This window comes from Phoca vitulina, unplaced genomic scaffold (assembly GCF_004348235.1).
Source record: "Phoca vitulina isolate PV1807 unplaced genomic scaffold, GSC_HSeal_1.0 scaffold67, whole genome shotgun sequence".
Lineage (NCBI taxonomy): Eukaryota > Metazoa > Chordata > Mammalia > Carnivora > Phocidae > Phoca > Phoca vitulina.
In genome coordinates this window covers 9,280,665-9,301,428 of record NW_022589770.1, presented here as the reverse complement: position 1 = coordinate 9,301,428, position 20,764 = coordinate 9,280,665, and positions in this window count along the sequence as shown.

The window sequence follows — 20,764 nt, the reverse complement described above, 5'->3', positions numbered from 1 at the left end:
TCAATGAGATACCACCTCACACCAGTCAGAATGGCTAAAATTAACAAGTCAGGAAATGACAGATGTTGGCGGGGATGCGGAGAAAGGGGAACCCTCCTACACTGTTGGTGGGAATGCAAGCTGGTGCAGCCACTCTGGAAAACAGTATGGAGGTTCCTCAAAAAGTTGAAAATAGAGCTACCATATGATCCAGCAATTGCACTACTGGGTATTTACCCCAAAGATACAAAAGTAGGGACCCGAAAGGCTACGTGCACCCCGATGTTTATAGCAGCAATGTCCACAATAGCCAAACTGTGGAAAGAGCCAAGATGTCCATCAACAGATGAATGGATAAAGAAGATGTGGTATATATATACAATGGAATATTATGCAGCCATCAAAAGGAATAAGATCTTGCCATTTGCAACGACGTGGATGGAACTGGAGGGTATTATGCTGAGCGAAATAAGTCAAACAGAGAAAGACATGTATCATATGACCTCACTGATATGAGGAATTCTTAATCTCAGGAAACAAACTGAGGGTTGCTGGAGTGGGGGGTGGGGTGGGAGGGATGGGGTGACTGGGTGATGGACACTGGGGAGGGTATGTGTTCTGGTAAGCGCTGTGAATTGTGCAGGACTGTTGAATCTCAGATCTGTACCTCTGAAACAAATAATGCAATATATGTTAAGAAAGAAAAAAAGAAGAAGAAGAATGTAGCAGGAGGGGAAGAATGAAGGGGGGGAAATCGGAGGGGGAGAAGAACCATGAGAGACGATGGACTCTGAAAAACAAACTGAGGGTTCTAGAGGGGAGGGGGGTGGGAGGATGGGTTAGCCTGGTGATGGGTATTGAGGAGGGCACGTTCTGCATGGAGCACTGGGTGTTATGCACAAACAATGAATCATGGAACACTATATCTAAAACTAATGATGTAATGTAGGGGGATTAACATAACAATAAAAAATTAAAAAAATAAAAAAAAAAGAAAAAAAGAAAAGATATGAGAACAGAAATGTGAAGACACAGGTTGAGATTGAAGTTATACATCTTAAAGCCAGGGAATATCAAAGACTGCCAGCACCCCAAGAAGCTAGGAGTGAGACATTGATCAGATTTTTCCTCAAATCCTCCAGAAGGAAGCAACCCTCTGACAACTTTATTTCAGATTTCTCCAGAACAAATTACCACCGAGTTGGTGGTAACTTATTACCACAGCTCTAGGAAACTAGTACAGTGATCTAGTACTAAATTAAAGACATCTGATCATGATTTTAATTAGCTATCTGTAGTGTCAACCATCAAGGATAATTATGTATAGCAATCCAAATAATCCAACAAGAACCATCTCCTTAAGTGTGCATACTTTGACTGCAGAGGTGAAAACAGAGAATGTTTCCTGAGAAAATTCAGAGATAGCATTACATGTATTTCAGAAAAAGCACACATCAGGAGCGCCTGGGTGGCTCAGTCGTTAAGCATCTGCCTTTCTCTCAGGTCATGATCCCAGGATCCTGGGATCCAGCCCTGCATCGGGCTCCCTGCTCAGCAGGAAGCCTGCTTCTCCCTCTCCCACTCCCCCCGCTTGTGTTCCCTCTCTCGCTGTGTCTCTCTCTGTCAAATAAATAAATAAAATCTTAAGAAAAAAAAAATCAGGTAAGCAGGGGAAGGATAAAACAATTCTATAGGCATTTAATGTTCAAAAAGTTAGCTGATAATTTAACAGGTGGTGTTATAAATCTGCCTTTGATCCTTTAGGAAGAAAGAACTCATTTCAAAGAAGAAATTCTTAGTGCTTTCAAATAGTTTGGAATCTGCCCTTTTGACCAGATTTGTACTTGTTATTCATCCACATTTCTCAAATTTGAGCCTAAAAACCCTTGCTTAAAACATAAATTCCTGGGTTCTTCCCCAGAGATTCTCATTCAGTAGAGCCAGGGAGATGTGGGTTTGCTGCATTCTTAGTGATCATTTGGGTAATTGTAACAAAGGAGGTACTGAACCACATTTTGAGGTATCTGCTTAGAAAAATGCATTCTATCAAAATAAAACTTTTGATCAAACATGTAAAAGGAAAAAGAAAAATGTGTTCCATCCTCACTCTATCATAAAATATCCCACAACAAATCTTTTTAAAAATACAAATTCTCCAAGTCCCACTGATTTAGAATCTGGTACTTGTAAGACCTGATGTGATTATTATGACTAGGCAATTTCACAAGACATTGGCTTAGAAGCAAAAATCTGACCTTGATTGACTTTAATTCATGCACTGGCATCAATATAAAAAAGCAGAGAGTTAAAAAGAATGCACCCCATTAAATACCATATATCACAGGATATAAGTTTTGGTAAACACAGCAACCTGACATTCTGGTAACCTGAAAATTCAAGTTTTGTTCACAAGTACCTTTGAGGTCAATGTTCATCCTAGAGTCTTTCTCAGCATCTGCAGATTCCTTCAGCCTGCTGCTTGAACAGTTGCTAATGAATGAAGATCACCCCAGCCTGCCCCCCTGCTGTTGCTCATTTGCCCATTAGCATCTGCTTAACCAGCAGGCTGGGGGAAGCTTTGGTGCCCAATCAATGTAGCTGATGAGGACTGGGGTAGGGAGACCTCTCTTGCCAACAGAGCCAGAGCATAAATCAACTCCAATCTTGGCAAAGGTTATTAATCTTAGAAAGGGTGACTTATGTATCACAGTGTAAGGATGGAGAAAAGTTATCCTTGACATTTATGGGAAACAGGATAAAGCTAAAATATTATTTGTATGCTAACTTTAGCAAATCTTTTGAACACCAGTAAGTTTCAGGTTCCTTACCTAAAAAGTGATTTACGTACGGTAAGGTTCTTTCTCGTTCAAACATTATCTGATGCTAGGTATATGCCCAGAGATACAAAAACACACACACAGAAAAGCATTCTTTAAGACTTTTCTGGAGTTATCTTATTGTTTTTAGATAAAGCACAAAATCACTTTATTACCCAACCTATCAGGGAAAAACTCATTCTACTATTCAACTATCTCAACTACTTCCACTATTCCAACTAGCCATTTGTTATTATCATAATTTCTAACTTAGAAATTGGGTAACTGAGGTTAAACGTTCATGATAAGAGAAGTTGGCTGGAAATTGAAAACTAAAAATATACTGCACTCTGAGGATGGTCACTAGCTTTACCTTCATTCACACAAGATGATCTACTTTAAATACTCCAAGCAGAGGCAGAATCCCTGTTCAAGAGAGGATTATATGTAGCAGCGTAGTGTGAAAAGGAGGGCTGGCATTAATTAGAGTGACGTTATGGTAGACTACTGCCAATAAAAATAAGCAGGGTATAAATTACACAGAAAATAAGGAAAATTAAACAATGATACAGTGTTTGAAAGTCTTTTGCACTTTGGAAAGTGCTAAGTACAAAAAGATAGGATTGTGATTGAGATGTTAATACTATTTAGTGTGAGAGATTCCTAAAAGACACAACAAGTAGCACTCAAAGACCCAGTGAAGACTGAGATAAAAGGCAATTCATAAAATATCTCTCTACAATTTCTGCATCCATTGTAGGCCAAACGCAGTGCTTGGAATTCACTCTTGGTTATATTAGAGAAATAATAAACAAGATTCCTCTCTCAAGAAGTTTACAGGCTGTTAGGAAAATGGCATCCATACAAGAAAAATAAAATAACTACATAAGAATATAGAAAAAATGTGCCCAAATTAAAGAAACAACAGAGAACACTACTGTAAATAAAATCACCTTTCAGCCCCTCAATGTTCTCTAAGATGATGTATCACCTTTCAGCCCCTCAATGTTCTCTAAGATGATGTATGATTTACATAATTTCTCTCTATAACATTATAATTTGCTTCAAAAGTGTTGCTTCCAGAAAAAAATCCTATAATTGAAAATAAACATTTATCATATTTTATATAAAAATGCCAACTCTACTATTAATAGCAGACTAATAAAACCAATAAAATGCCTGTATAATAATATACAGTGGATACAATTTATCTTGTCATCCATTTAATAAAGTGTAAACATTCCCAAAGCAACCAGGACTTTGAGAATTACAGCATCTGGACATCAATACTTGTATTTATCCAACTGTTGGCAAGAAAATTAATACAAACTGCCACTAATATTTTTTTTTTTTTTTTTTTTTTTTGACAGAGAGAGACACAGCGAGAGAGGGAACACAAGCACGGGGAGTGGGAGAGGGAGAAGCAGGCTTCCCGCGGAGCAGGGAGCCCGATGCGGGGCTCGATCCCAGGACCCTGGAATCATGACCTGAGCCGAAGGCAGACGCTTAACGACTGAGCCACCCAGGTGCCCCCAAACTGCCACTAATATTTTTAAGTGACTTTGGGAATCACTTTCACATATAAAAAAATTCAACTAAAAAAACAAACAAAAATATGTAAGTACTTTAAGCATTGTTCTTTAGAATATTGCAATTTTTTGTGTTGATTAAAATATAATCAATCTGAGACATAGAGTAAAAGTGGGTCCAATAATTTCTAAAAATTAATATAGTATCCATACATATGAAAAGATCCATCTCAATACAACAAAATGATGTTTTAAACATTCATAAATATATGAATACATTTTAAAAAGTCTTAAAAAAACTACATAACATACCAATAACTAATTCAGGGGAAGGGTCTAAGTTTGTGCAATCTCAAGTGAGGATTTTTACTTTCTATTAATTTAAAAAATATTTTCTCCATGTATTCATTATGTACTGATAACCATAATTAAGGTATGGAGTACTGGAAGAGAATATTAATTAATCAAACTGTCCAGTAACTAAACCAGAAACTAAATCTATCATGTGTACCAAGATCAAAATAAATGTTCTACGTCTGGCCTGAAACTAGACATTCTAAACTGAAATCTATGAAGCTGGTACTTTACCTCACCGTGTGATTTTGAGACATCTTAACATTGAGAATCTAAGATCTATACAAGCCAGGAATAGGGCATTTGAGTCTGAGAAGCTGAAAACCATTGTTAAATCCAGGCACATGCGAGCTACTACCTGTCCCATGAATTCCCTCATGGACATTCATAGACACAATTGGCTCCTTCCCCCCGCCCCCCACCAAGTCCCAGAATCAGCACCCTACATTGGTAGCTGGCCAGGGTGGAAAATTTTTAACTACTACTTAATAACAGGCCAAATTTGAAAAAAAAAAAAAAAAAAAAGTGAGGTTCTGGTTAGGCTAGATTTGAGAGCTAAGTACAGGAGCTTGGATTTGGGGCACACTTGCCTGGAATTAAGAGGCCTCAGGCTTTCCCATGAAGGTGAAGGTTATGGAAGTCTATTTTTGTGTGCTGGTTTTAGTCAGAAGTGTACTGAGGAGCTGTCTACATGAGGATTAGCCAATAAAATGTATCCCTGTAAGCCAGCCCTTCTCTAATCAGTGAGTTAAAAACTCTGAAATACTCTTGGTTTCACCAATTCACTTGATACACTCGGGTCAATCATCCCTTTTCTTGACCAGTTCTAGCATCAGTTCTGTTGCAAATTCCAGGAAATTTGCTGCAAAACTCTGCAAGTTCCTGAGACACAAATCCATGCTCTTATGACCTGTGTCCATATAGGTGAAGAGTTTCTGTTTCCAGCTCACCCTTAATTCTCTCTGGACTGAAATTCCTTTTCTACTTTACTTCCATTTCAGGGATCATCTCCCTACACCCAGCAGGAATACCCACACTTGCCCCTGACATACCCCTGTCCAACACAAACATCTATTCTTTGACACCCATCCACAATTGCAATGGCTATGGAGGGATTTTCGATAGCATTTTAATCAGCTTCTGAACGATTTGTGTTACAGAAATTCAGAAACTCTTAATTATAGGAGGAAGGGACTTAGAATTTTTTTCTTTTATTTATTCATTAATTTATATAATGGATGAAGGAAAATGCAGAGCATGCCTGAAGGGCGGAGCTCACTGTGGCAATTGAGAGTGTCATTCTTTTAGTCAAGAATTTTAGTTGATACAGTCCTGGTGTTATGAGTTGTATTGTGTTTTCTTAAAATTCATATTTTGAAGTATGTAAGCCCTTGTACATAAGAAATGTGACCTTAGTTGGAAAAAGAGTCATTGCACATGTGATTAGTTAAGATGAAGTCATACTGGAGTAGAATGAGCCCCTAATTCAATATGACTGGTGTCCTTATTAAAGGAAAATTTGGACATAGATACACACAGAAAGATTGCCATGTGAAGATAAAGGCAGAGACCAGGGTGGTGCCGCACAAGCCAAAGAACATTAAAGATTCCAATAAACCACAGAGCCAGGAGGGAGGTTTAACAGATTCTCCCTCAGAAGGAACCAATCCTGCCAACACTTTGATCTTGGACTACTAACCTCCAGAACTGTGAGACTAATGTTTCTGATGTTCAATACTTCCAGTTTGTGCTACTTTATTATGAGAGCATAAGAAACTAATATGCTTCGATTTTCAAGACTCAAGAACTTGAAATAATGACAAAACAAACCTTTATTTCATGTACTAGACAGGAAAATTAGCCTATATTACAGACTGCAAACTGTTTGCATTTTATCCAAAACCTCAAATCATAGAAGATTTTAGAAGGATGTCTGGAAACACCACTTCCCCATTCTTTATAGACTACAGCAGAGAATGGAAAGTAGGGGGTCTGCAGCCTAAATTTTATCCCTGATACAGTGTGTTCAAACACTTAACATATCTGAATGCCTTTAGGTGAGAAATATTTCACTTGTATACAGATACCATGGCCTTATGCTCTGCAATTTTACAAATTTACATAGTGTTCTTGGTACTTGAATTTATTGTCTTGGCTCTGAATGACTAATCCAAGGATATTTCATATGAAATATCAATTAATAGCTTTCACTAAATTGTGCATTCCTCTATGTCACAGGATTATACTGAGGGACATCACTTAATCATCAGGCTATTGCTAAGGACACTACCCACTCTGTAATTCAGTGACAATGGTTAAACAAGTATTATTTCTTTATACAATTGACCCTTGAACAACATGGGGGTTAGAAACACTGACACTCCACACAGTCAAAAAACCATGTATGACATTCAGTCTATTGCAGGTCTTAATCCAATAGGACTTGTGTCCTCATAAGAAGAGACACCAGGAGTGCTCCTGTACAGAGAAAAGGCCATGTGGGGATACAATGAGAAGGTGTCTGTCTGCAAGCCAGAGATATCTCACCAGAAACCAACTCTGCCAACACAGTGATCTTAGATTTACAGTCCCCAAACTGTAAGAAAATAAATTTGTTGTTTAAGCCACACAGTATAGTGTTTTGTTATAGCAGCCTTAGCTGACTAATACAAACACTTAATATAGTTTGACTTTCAGTGGTCATGTATAAGATAAATAAAATATAATCATGTAAAAGCAATGTTATAATATGTAAAACAATTAACCAGGCATTAATTAGATGTGTAGATCTTACAATCACACAAAAAATTAAAAATTTAATGTTACCTAAATTTTAAATTGAGAAGAAATTTTGATGATGATAAAAGGACAAAAGATACAGAAAAAAGGTGAAAGAATGTAACTTGAATATATTGCTAGATACATTTTTCATTTTCTTACTATTCTCTCCTACACTATCCCTTCCTACTGTTATCTTTCCCTGCCCTCTAGAATGGAAAATGCATCATGAACTCATTTTCTGTTTTTTAAGATTTTATTTATTTATTTGAGAGAGAGAGAGAAAGAGAAAGTCAGACGTTTAACCAACTGAGAAACCCAGGTGCACCAGAACTCATTTTCTATTACAAATTTTATTTTATTTTCACATAAACTGCAACCAAGAGAACAAAGGACTCAATGAGAAGAATCTGAAATAGGTGTTTTTAGCAAGTATAACAATAGCATACAGAAAAGCAAAAGCAAATTTTCTACACAAAGATTTTAGTTAATAATTTTATAGAACTCATAGAATGTACTTAACATAATAGTAAAGTGCTATAATTAATATTTTCAGAAAGCAGCCAAAGTTTAGCTCATAGAAACAGATAAACCAAAGGTCAAAGTAGGCAGTAGTATGTTTTCTAGTTCAAATCTGCTGATAGATGGTTCTTTCATAAATCATAATTATTTGTCTAAAACTACCTACAACACACTGCTAAATATATATTAGAACAATTTTAGAAATAATTTAAATAATATTTAGAAAAACACATCTAAAAGATATAGAAATATACTTACATGCACTAGAAAACTTCATTTGACCATTAATTAGGACTGATGTTTTTGTAATATGGACTTCAGTAAAAAATAAAGCAATATACATAAATATCTATAGACCTACTTCTTGCACAATACACAAATGACTCATGAGTGTCTATCTACGTTTAAAAACTAATAATTTCTAGCACAGACATTCTCAGTTACTCAGAGACACCTTTTCTGCTTAAAAGAAAGTCAAGAATTACTCTCAAAATCTTATCAGAAAAAAAAATGCACCTCATAAGGAGTACGGTTTCCTTGGAAATGATACAGTTGATCAGTGGTAGTGAGCTGTCTTTATTACTCTTATTAAACTCCTATTGCTCATTTTTTTTAGAACTATACAGGGCATGAACATGGGTACCAGAAAGGGACTAGTGATTGAGAGACAGCTGGTGATATCAAAAGGCTAGTGGTGTGAAACAGGTTCCTTTTGAGGAATAGAGTCAAAAGCCCTATAATTTTTCAGATAGTAGAGATTAGGAAAATATGGGGCATTTTAAAGAGTGATTAGAGTTTTACGTGAGTTATTTTAAAATTTTTGAGAGATGATTGTTAAGACTGGAGGGGAAAAATGAAGGGGGGGGATTGGAGAGGGAGACAAACCATGAGAGACTATGGACTCTGAGAAACAAACTGAGGGTTCTAGAGGGGAGGGGGGTGGGAGGATGGGTTAGCCTGGTGATGGGCATTAAAGAGGGCACGTACTGAATGCAGCACTCGGTGTTACATGCAAACAATGAATCATGGAACACTACATCAAAAACTAATGATGTAATGTATGGTGATTAAATTAACATAAAAAAAAAACAAAAACAAAAACTGGAGTTCCTGTTTGGACTGTCCTTCTTTGAATAAGACAGTACCACATGACTAAATTTTATGAAGCATTTATTATTAAGATTTTTCCTTGATTTAAGAAAAAAGATTATCTGTACTGTAAAACTTACTTCAATAGATCTGACTTTTACTAAAGGAATTGAAGTCTATAGAAAATGCTAAAAGAAAGCAGATTGATGAATCAACAAGCTGGAAGACAGAGTAATGGAAAGCAACCAAGCTGAACAAAGGAAAAAAAAAAAAGAGTAATAAAAACTGAGAATAGGTTAAGGGAAAATCAGAGACATCATCAAGGTTAATAACATCTGGATTATAAGGATCTCAGAAGGAGAAGAGTAAGAAAAGGAGGCAGAAATTTTCTTTTGGAGAAATAATAGCTGAAAACTTCCTTAGTCTGGAGAAGGAAACAGATTTCCATTCCAGGAGGCACAGAGTGTACCCAACAAAATTGAACCAAAAAGGTCCACAACAAGACACATAATAATTTAAATGGCAAAAAGTTAAATAAATGAATAAATAAATAAATCAATAAATAAGCATACAAAAATTAAAGCTAAAAATAAACATAAAATGGCAAAAAGTAGAAAAAAAGAGAGACTATTAAGAGAAGGAAAGAAAACATTTATATACGAGGGGAACCCTTTAGGCTATCACCTGGTTTTTCAGCAGAAACTTTTCAGGCTAGAAGATAGTGGCATGATATATTTAAAGTACTAAAAAGAAAAAAACTTAAACCAAGAATACTCTGTCCAGCAAGACTATCATTCAAAATAGAGTTTCTCAGACAAACAAGTGTTAAAGGAATTCACTGCCACTAAATCAGGCTTATGAGAAATGTTAAAGATAATTCTTTAAGTGGAATGGAAAAGTTACAATCAGGAGTAAAAAATTAGGAAAGGAAAAAATTTCACAGGTACATATAAGCATAATAAAAGTACTAGATTAATCATTTATAAAACCAGTGCAGAGGTCAAAGCACAAAAGCAGTAAAATCAATTATATCTATAAAAATCAGTCATGGATTTCACAAAATAAAAAGATATAAATATAACATCATATAAATAAAATATGTAGGGGGGGTGTAAAAATTTAGTGCTTTTAGAATGGGTTCAAACTTAAGTGACCATCAACCTTATATAGACTGCTATGTGCACAGGATGTTATATATAAACCTAATGGTCACCACAAATCAAAAACCCTATAATAGATAGGCAAAAATAAAGAGAAAGGAATCCAAGCATATCACTAAAGAAAGTTATGAAACCACAAGAAGAGAGCAAAAGAAGAAAGAAACAGAAAAGAACTAGAAACACAGCCATAAAACAAGCAACAAAATGGCAATAACTACATACCTATCAATAATTACTTTGAATATAAATGAACTAAATGCTCCAATCAAAAGACATAGAGTGACTGAATGGATAAAAAAGCAAGACCTATGTATATACTGCCTACAAGACTTTCATTACAGATCTAAAATTACATGCAGACTGAAAATGAAGTGATTGGAAAAAAAAAAAAAAACATTTATCATACAAATGGAAGCCTGAAGAAAGCTGCGGTAACAATATTTAGACAAATTAGACTTTAAACAAAGACAAAGAAGAGCATGACAATCATAAAGGGAACAGTTCTACAAGGTATAATAATTATTCATATTTATGAACCCAAATGGGAGCACCCAGAAACATAAAGCAACTACTAACAGACATAAAGGAAGAAATGAATAGTAATACAACAATAGTAGGAGATATGAACACTGTACTTACATTAATGGATGATAGATTATTCAGAAAAAAATAGAAACAGTGGTTTTTAATGACACATTGGACCAGACGGATTTAACAAATATATTCAGTTCAGAACATTCCATCCCAAACCAGCAGAATACACATTCTTTTCAAGTGTACATTGAACATGTTCCAAAATAGATCACATACTAGGCCACACCAAAAAAAGACTCAAGAAATTTAAAAAGATTGAAATCATATCATGCATCCTTTTTGAGCACAACACTATGAAACAGAAATCAACCACATACACAAAAGAAATTCCAAAACACAAATACATGAAGGTGAAATAACAAGCTACCAATGAATGGCACAACCAAGAAATCAAAGAGAAAATTAAGAAAAAAAAATACATAGAGAAAAATAAAAATGAAAACATGATGTTCCAAAACCTTCGGAATACAGTAAAATCTCTTCTAAGATGGAAGGTTATGGTAATACAGGCCTACTTCAAGAAGCAAGAAAAGTCTCAAATAAACAACCTAACCTTACACTTAAGGGAGCTAGAAAAAGAGGAACAAATAAAACCCAAATCCAGGAGAGGAAAGGAAACAATAAACATCAGAGCAGAAATAAAAGGCATAAAGACTAAAAAACAAAACAAAACAAAAACCAATAAAACCTGGATTTTGTTCTCAGTAAAGATCAACAAAATTGATAAACTTTAGCTAGACTCACCAAAAACAAAACAAAACAGAGACAGGACTCAAATAATAAAATCAGAAATGAAAGAGGAGAAATAACAACTGACTCCACAAAAATAAAAAGGATTATAAAAGAATATTATGAAAAATTATATGGCAACAAATTGGATAACATAGAAGAAATGGATAAATTCCTAAAAACATATATCCTCCCTAAAATGAATCAGGAAGAAATAGAAAAATTTGAACAGACTTATTACCAGCAAAGATATTGAATCAGTAAAAACTCCCAACAAACAAAAGTCTAGGACCAAACGGTTTCACAGGCAAGTTCTACCAAACATTTAAAGAAGAGTTAATACTTACTCTTTGTAAGCTATTAAAAAAAAAAAAAAAAAAGTAGAGGAAATAAAGCTCTTTCGAATCCATTCTCTAAGGGCAGCATAACCCTGATACCAAAACCAGATAAAGACAGTACCAAAAAAAAAAAAAAAAAAAAAAAGAGTGAGAGAGAGAGAATTACAGGCCAATATCTCTGATTAACACAGATGCAAAATCCTCAACAAAATATTAACAAGCTGAATCCAACAATACATTAAAAATTTTTTCACCACAATCAAGTAGGATTTATCCCTGGGATGCAAAGGTAGTTCAAGATTCACAAATCAATCAATGTGATACATCAATAAAAGAAAGGATAAAAGCCATGTAATCAATAGATGCAAAAAAAAACACCTGACAAAGTACAACATCCTCAATGAAGTAGAATTAGATGGAATATACTTCAGCATAATAAAGGTCATATATGTAAAACACACAGCTAACATCATACTCAATAGTGAAAAGCAGACTGTTTCCCCCAAGGTCAGGAACAAGATAAGGATGTCCACTCTCACAACTATTATTTAACATAGTTCTGGAAGTCCTAGCCAAAGCAATTAGATATGAAGGAGAAATAAAAGGCCTCCAAATTCGTAAGGGAGAAGTAAAACTTCCACTCTTTACAGATGACATGATAACTATTTATAGAATAATCCTAAAGACTTGCCAAAAAGCTACTAGAACTAATAAACAAATTCAGTAAAGTTGTAGGATACAAAATCAACGTACAGAAATCTGTGGTATTTTTATATACTAATAATGAAGCAACATAAAGAGAAGTTAAGAAAGTAATCCCATTTATAACTGTACCAGAGACAATAAAATACCTAGGCATAACTTAACCAAGGGGGTGAAACACCTGTACTCTGAAAAATATAAAACATGGATGAAAGATATTGAAGATGGCACAAATAAGTTGAAAAATATTCCAAGCTCATGGATTGGAAGAAAAAATACTGGTAAAATGTCAATATCACCTTAAGTAATCTACTGGTTTAATGTAATCCCTATCAAAATACCAACAACATTTTTCAAAGAACTAGAATGAACAATCCTAAAATTTATGTTGAACCACAGAAGACCTCAAACAGCCAAAACAATCTTGAAAAAGGAAAACAAAGCTGGAGGTATCAAAAATTCCAAATTTCAAGTTATGCTACAAAGCTATAGTAGTCAAGCTGGTATGATACTGCACAAAAATAGGCATATAGATCAATGGAATAGAATAGAAAGCAGAGAAATGAACCCATGTTTATATTGCCAATTAATCTTCGACAAAGGAGGAAAGACTACATAATGGGATAAAGACAGCCTCTTCAACTGGATGGCTTTATGCAAAAGAATGAAACTGGACCCCTGGCTTACACCATAACAAAGATAAAGTCAAAATGGTTTAAGACCTAAATGTGAGACCTGAAACTAAAAGAAAATACTATAAGAGAGCACAGGCAGTAATTTCTCTGACACCAAATGTAGCAAGTGAAACAAAAGCAAAAATAAACTATTGGGACTACATCAAAATGAAAAGCTTCAGCACAGCAAAGGAAATGATCAATAAAAATAAAATACTACCTACTGAATCGCAGATTTTTGTAAATAATATCTCTGATAAAATGTTAGTTTCTAAAATATATAAAATTTTATACAACTCAGCACCTAAAAAAAACCAAATAATCCAATTAAAAATGGGCAGAAGTCATGAACAGATATTTCTCCAAAGAAGACATTCAGATGGTGAGCAGACACATGAAAAGATGCTCAACATCATTCATCATCAGCAAAATGCAAATCAATATTGCAATGAGATATCACCTCACACCCTTCAGAATGACTAAAGTCAGAAACATGAGAAGCAACAACAGTTGGAGAGGATGTGGAGTAAGGGGAACCTTCTCATCCTGTTCGTTGGTGGGAGTGCAAATAGGCGCACTGTGGAAAATAGTATGGAGTTTCCTCAAAAAGTTAAAAATGGTCCCTACAATCCCTTAATTGCACTACCAGGTATTTACCCCAAAAATATAAAAACACTAATTTAAAGGAATACACTCATCTTTATGTTTATTGAAGCATTATTTACAATAGTCAATTATGGAAGCAGCACAAGTGTCCATCATCAATACATGAATGGATAAAGAAGATTTTGTATATATATGCAATGGGATATTATTCAGCCATAAAAAATCTTGCAATTTGCAATAACATCAATGGAGCTAGAAAGTATAATGCTAATTGAAATAAGCCAGTCAGAGAAAGACAAATACCTTATGATTTCACTCATATGTGGAATTTAAGAAACAAACAAAAAATGAACCAAGGGGAAAAAAAGGAGAGAGACAAACCAAGAAATAGACTCTTAACTGTGCAGAACAAACTGATGGTTAATGAAGAGGAGGTAGGTGGTGGGATGCATGAAAGAGGCAATGGGGATTAAAGAATACACTTATGATAAGCACTGAGTAATGTATAGAATTGTTGAATCACCATATTGTACACCTGAAACTAATATTATGTTAACTATACTGGAATTAAAATTAAAAACTTAATTAACAAATCTTTCACCACAATCAAGTAAGGCTTATTCTAGGGATGCAAGGGTGTTTCAGTATTTGCAAATCAATCATTGTGACACATCACATTAACAAGATAAATGATAAAAACTATATGATCATGGAGCACTGGGTGTTATACGCAAACAATGAATCATGGAACACTACATCAAAAACTAATGATGTAATATATGGTCTTTAACATAACAATTAAAAAAACAAAACTATATGATCATTTCAATAGATGAAGAAAAAACACTTGACAAAGTACAACATTCTTTCATGGTAAAAACTCTCAACAAAATAGATTTAGAGGGAACATACCTCAATACAATAAAGGTCACACAGCTAACATACTCAATGGGGAAAAACAGAGCTCTTCTTCTAAGACCAGGAACAAGACAGGAATGTCTACTCTCACCACTTTTATTCAACATAGTACTGCAATTCCTAGCCACAGAAACTACACAAGAAAAAAAAAGGCATAAATTAGTAAGAAAGAAGTAAAACTTTCACTATTTGCAGATGACATGATCCTATATACAGAATACCCTAAAGACTCCACCCAAAAACTGCTGGAACTAGTAAATGAATTTGGTAAAGTTGTAGGATGCAATATTAATATACAGAAATCTGTTGCATTTCTATACACAAATAATAAAGTAACAAAAAAGAAATTAAGAAAAGAATCCCATTTACACCCAAAATAATAAAATACCTAAGAATAAACTTAAGGAGATGAAAGACATGTACACCAAAAACTATAAAACATTGATGAAAGAAATCAAAGATGACACAAATGGAAAGATATTCCATGCTCATGGATTGAGAGACCCAATATTGTTAAAATTCCATACTAACCAAAGCAATCCACAGATTTATTGCAACCTGTCAAAATACCGACAGCATTTTTCACAGGACTAGAATAAATAATCCCAAACTTTGTATGGAACCATAAAGGAACCTGAATAGCCATCACAATCTTGAAAAAGAAGAACAAAATTGGAGGTATCACAATCCTAAATTTCAAGATATACTCAAAGCTGTAGTAATCAAAACACAGTATGGTACTAGCACAAAAATAGATGCACAGATGAATAGAAAAGTATAGAGAGTCCAGAAATAAACTCATGCTTTTATGGTTAATTGATCTACAACAAAGTAGGTAAGGATATGCAATGGGGAAAAGGCCTTGTCTTCAACCCATAGTTTTGGGGAAAGAATGAAACTAGACCACTTCCTTATACCATACCCAAAAATAAACTCAAAATGGATTAAAGACCTCAATGTGAGACCCGAAATGATAAAATTCCTAGAAGAAAACAAAGACAGTAATCTCTTTGACATTGGCCATATAAACATTTTTCTAGATAGGTGTCCTTTGGCAAGGGAACCAAAAGCAACATTAAACTATTGGGACTAAACCAACATAAAGACCTCCTGCAGAGCAAAGGAAACCATCCACAAAACTAAAAGACAACCCACAAAATGGGAACAGATATTTGCATATGATATATCTCATAAGGGGTTAATATCCAAAATATATAAAGAATTAGTACAACTCAATACAATAAAATCAAATAATCCAATTAAAACTAGCCAGAAGTCATGAATAGACCTTTCTCCAAAGAAGACATACAAATGACCAACAGACACATGAAAAGGTGCTCAACATCACTCATCATCAGCAAAATGCAAATCAAAACCACAATGAGATATCACCTCTTACCTATCAGAATAGCTAAAATAATAATAAATAATAAAAAACATGAGAAACTACAAGTGTTGGAAAGGATGTGTAGGAAAAGAAACACTTGTCAGCACTCTTGATGGGAATGCAAACTGGTGCAGCCACTATGGAAAACAATATGGAGGTTTCTCAAAATATTAAATTAGACTTACTATATGATCTGGAAATTCCACTACTTGGTATTCACCTAAAGAATATGAAAACATTAATTCAAAAAATATATGTACCCCTAGGCTTATCGCAGCATTATTTACAATAGCCAAACTATAGAAGCAGATCAAGTATCCATCAATACATGAATAGATAAAGAAGATGCGATATACATATATCACATCTGCATATATATGTATATGTGTATGTATATGTATATATACACACACACACACCCAAACACAATGGAATAATATTCAGCCAAAAAATAGAATGACATCTTGCTACTGCAACAATATAGATGGATCTAGAGGATATATCGCTAAGGGATATAAGTCAGACTGAGAAAGACAAATGCCGTATAATTTCACTTGATATAGAATTTAAGAAACAAAACAAAGAAAAAAAAACACACACACAAAAAAACCAGATTCTTAAATCCAGAGAATAAACTGGTAGTTGCCAGAGGAGAGGTGGGGGTGGGTGGATGGGGGAATTAGGTGAAAGGGATTAAGAGTATTGTCAGAGAAAGATAAATACCATATGATTTCACTCATATGTGGAATTTAAGAAACAAAACAAACAAGCAAGGGAAAAAGAGAGAGAGAGAAACCAAGAAACAGACTCTTAACTGTAGAGAAGAAACTGATGGTTATCAGAGGGGAGGTGGGTTCAGGGAAGAGTTAAACAGGTGATAGGGATTAAGGAGTGCACTTATTGTGAGCACTGGTGATGTATGGAAGTGGTGTGTGTGTGTGTGTGCATGTGTGATGTATGGAATTGTTGAATCATTATATTGTACACCCGAAACTAACATAACACTTTATGTTAACTGGAATTAAAATGAAAACTTAAAATAAAGAGTACACTCACTATGATGAGCACTGAGTAATGTATAATCATTATAATATTGAATCATAGTGTACACCTGATACTAATATAATTCTGTATGTTAATTATACTTAAATAAAAAAATAAAAATAAAAGAAAATGATGCCAGACTTAGAGAACTATACTTGGAATTAAAAGGAAAATGATGCCAGACTTAAAGAACTATACTTGGAATTAAATACTAATTATATATAATACTAATACAGATACATAAGCTAATTTTGGCGCATGACAGGTACTCTATATATTTTAGCTTCCCATATCCTGTTAAATCACAGGAAGTATAGTATTATATAGTACTGGAGGCTCTACTCGGAGACAGTACACCAGGAAGATGAGATTAGATGGATGACTATAACAACTAATAACCAACAGTATTAAGATTTTCAAATAAGAAATGAATAATAATAAATAACTAATTTAAAATACAGGAACATAGTAAGTGATAAAAACCAATGTGTTGAACAGAACAGAACCTCAGCAAAGGAAAGGTGATGTAGACATCTCAAGTCACTAAATATAAAATGTCTGATTAAAATAAGAGTATTCTTCCTTAATGGCCAAGTTGCTCAATAAACTTTATATATGTAAAATTAGGATCCCTTATATTATACTTTAACTACTTTGGATGGTTCAAAATTAAACATTGTATATGTCCACCCCATTCTCATAGCCACTCACTCCAACAAGTACTAAGCACAGAGCAATGTAAGAGAGATTTAACACACATATTTTGTTCACAACCTTAATTCTGAATTGCTTCTTTAACATAGTCTCACACTTGATTTTGGGCCAATTCTATCACTCTATTTATTTATAACTGGATAGGTTTTCAGTTCCACTTTACTATAATTCTGATTATATATCCCAATATGTTTACCTTCACAACCTCCAGCAAATATTTTCTTGGGGCACCCTGGTACCATAATGAGCAATTTCTTTTTAGGCCACTCTGCTCACCCTGTATTTCTTAAGTGGTATTCCCCCTGCTTTTATGCCAATCCCGCAAAGAGAAATAGGGAAATATATTCTTGTGTTTTATTTCCCACATGGTTTCAGTAAAATTACCAATTTCTGTTAGAATAGGTATTTATTAAAAGGGGAGAGATTTTCAAACATTAATAAAAGGGACACTTTCCAGGTGTTAAAGGAATTCCTCAAAAAATAAGCTTGTTAGATTTTGTAGCAAGAAAATATATAAAATTAGAGCGAGAGCAAGAGAACAAAAGAGCACACTATCTCTGCCTCCAGCCGTAACATGACAGGTAGTAGAAATGGAAGCAATCTACCAAATCATCAATCTTATTATAGGACCAGCATGGAACAGGTAATAGAAGTCATAATTTCTATTATTTTCACCTACTAAGCTTGTGAACATTAGATATTAACATATAACTGAGTTTCACTATTTCATCTGTAAAAGGTTAAAAATTTCGTCAGATTACATAATTGTTTCAGTATTCTCTAATAACAATGATTGTATTTCCTCAATTAAAGTGTGCATCACATGAAAGGTAAACAAACTGTCCTATGTGCCCACTGGAAATCAAGCTAGATCTGTCAAGGGTTGATAGGTCTACTATGAACTCAAACTCACCACATGATAGATAAGGAAGACAGGTGTATTTGCTCTGTCTGCGACTGTCATGGCAGGATTGTTTGATAAGTTACTTTGAGTTATTATCTGTCTCTTTGGGAAAAGACAAATGGATTATGTACCATGTCAGGGTCTTGTCATTTGCATAGGTATAAAGTATGACAATTACTAATTTAAAATGTCTCAGAGCTTGAGACAGATATAATCTTTCTTTCTATAAACTTTCCACATGTAATTTTGAAGGGAGACATGAGTCACATCCTTCATGTGTCTGATATTTTCTTAAGTGAAATAAACTCCACAGTTTATTTGTTGCAGAGACTTATATCTTGAACGTGATATTTTGATGTTTAAGTAGAGTCGTGATACACTTCTTGAATTTTTAAAGACTGCAATGTGGAAGTCCTCAGAATAGAATGTAGCCATATATTCCTATGGACATCTTATCATCTAGAGGCAGCATCTATTTTCAGCTTTATTTTATTTTATTCTTCACATCCTTTGTATTCTAGACCTGAATCTAAACTAATTTTATCTAAAATTTTTGGATTGACATTCAAATTTTAAAAAGCTATCCCTTCCACACTTGGGCTTTTTCCAAAAATAATTTTATAATCATAGGATCAGAAAGTTTATGGAGACTGTAGAATTTAAAGTTGCTCATCTAATTTACTCACCTAAAATCACAGGGATTTTTGCAATATCCCTGATAGATGGTCACCTGTTTTCTGCTGAACTGCTGCTTATTGTGGCTGGCAATCAATTTCACTTTTGAACAGCACTGATACTTAGAAAATTCCAGTTCATATGTTCATCCTCTAATGGCCAAGTACTCTTCATAGCACTACACATTGGAGCAAAGCAAAACGATTTTATTCCTCCTCCTGCATGACAGATCTTCAAACATATGCATTCATTAATAAACATACAATGAGTACATATTATGTCTCATAGGCAGAATTAAATGAGTTCTCTACACACAGGAACTTATATTCTACAAGAAATAATTATGTATGATAATAATTTAGCGTTTGATTTATGTAAAGTGCCCTATGAGAGCACAATTCTCTCTCATGATTTTGGTATTTTTCTCTCTTCTATAGAGAGGTAGTATATACACTCTTGATCTTGCATGTCTAGTGCTAAAACATTTTTAGCAAACACCCCCAATAATGTTACTTACTTTTGATCTATATTACATAAGCAAAGCAACTTGTTACTATAAGATGAAATTTAGGGGTACCTGGGTGGCACAAAGTCAGATGAGCATCTGACTTTTGGTTTCAGCTCAGGTCGTGATCTCAGTGTTGTAAGATTGAGCCCCAAAGTAGGCTGCACAATCAGCACAGAGTCTGCCTCAGACTCTCTCTCCATCTGCCCCTTCACCTCGCTCTCTCTCTCTTTCTCTCAAATAAATAAATAAATCTTTTAAAAAATTGAAATTTATAAATTATGCAGAGATATCACAAAAATAATAAAAAGATAAACAGATATAGAAATTTTGATATTTTATTCCCAAACCCAATTGATAACTTCCAGAAGTAGAAAATGACATTTCTTAAACTTCAAGGTATTGAATTTTTCAATTGAGTTATTTTTGCTTTCCTTTTAACAGATTTGCTTGGCAGAAGTGAGAAAGAAGGCATACTTCTGCCCTTTTCTGATGGCAAATGTCATTGTGTGTCTCATTTCGTGGTGGGATCCTCATAATGATCATTAACTGATTGTGGTGATTTTGTGAGCATGCTGGTTTTCTGTTTTTTCTTTTCTTTCTTTCTTGCTTTCTTTCTTTCTTTCTTTCTTTCTTTCTTTCTTTCTCTTTCTTTCTTCCTTCCTTCCTTTCTTTTTCCTTTCTTTTTCTTTCTTTCTTTTTTCTTTCTTTCTTTCTTTCTTTCTTTCTTTCTTTCTTTCTTTCTTT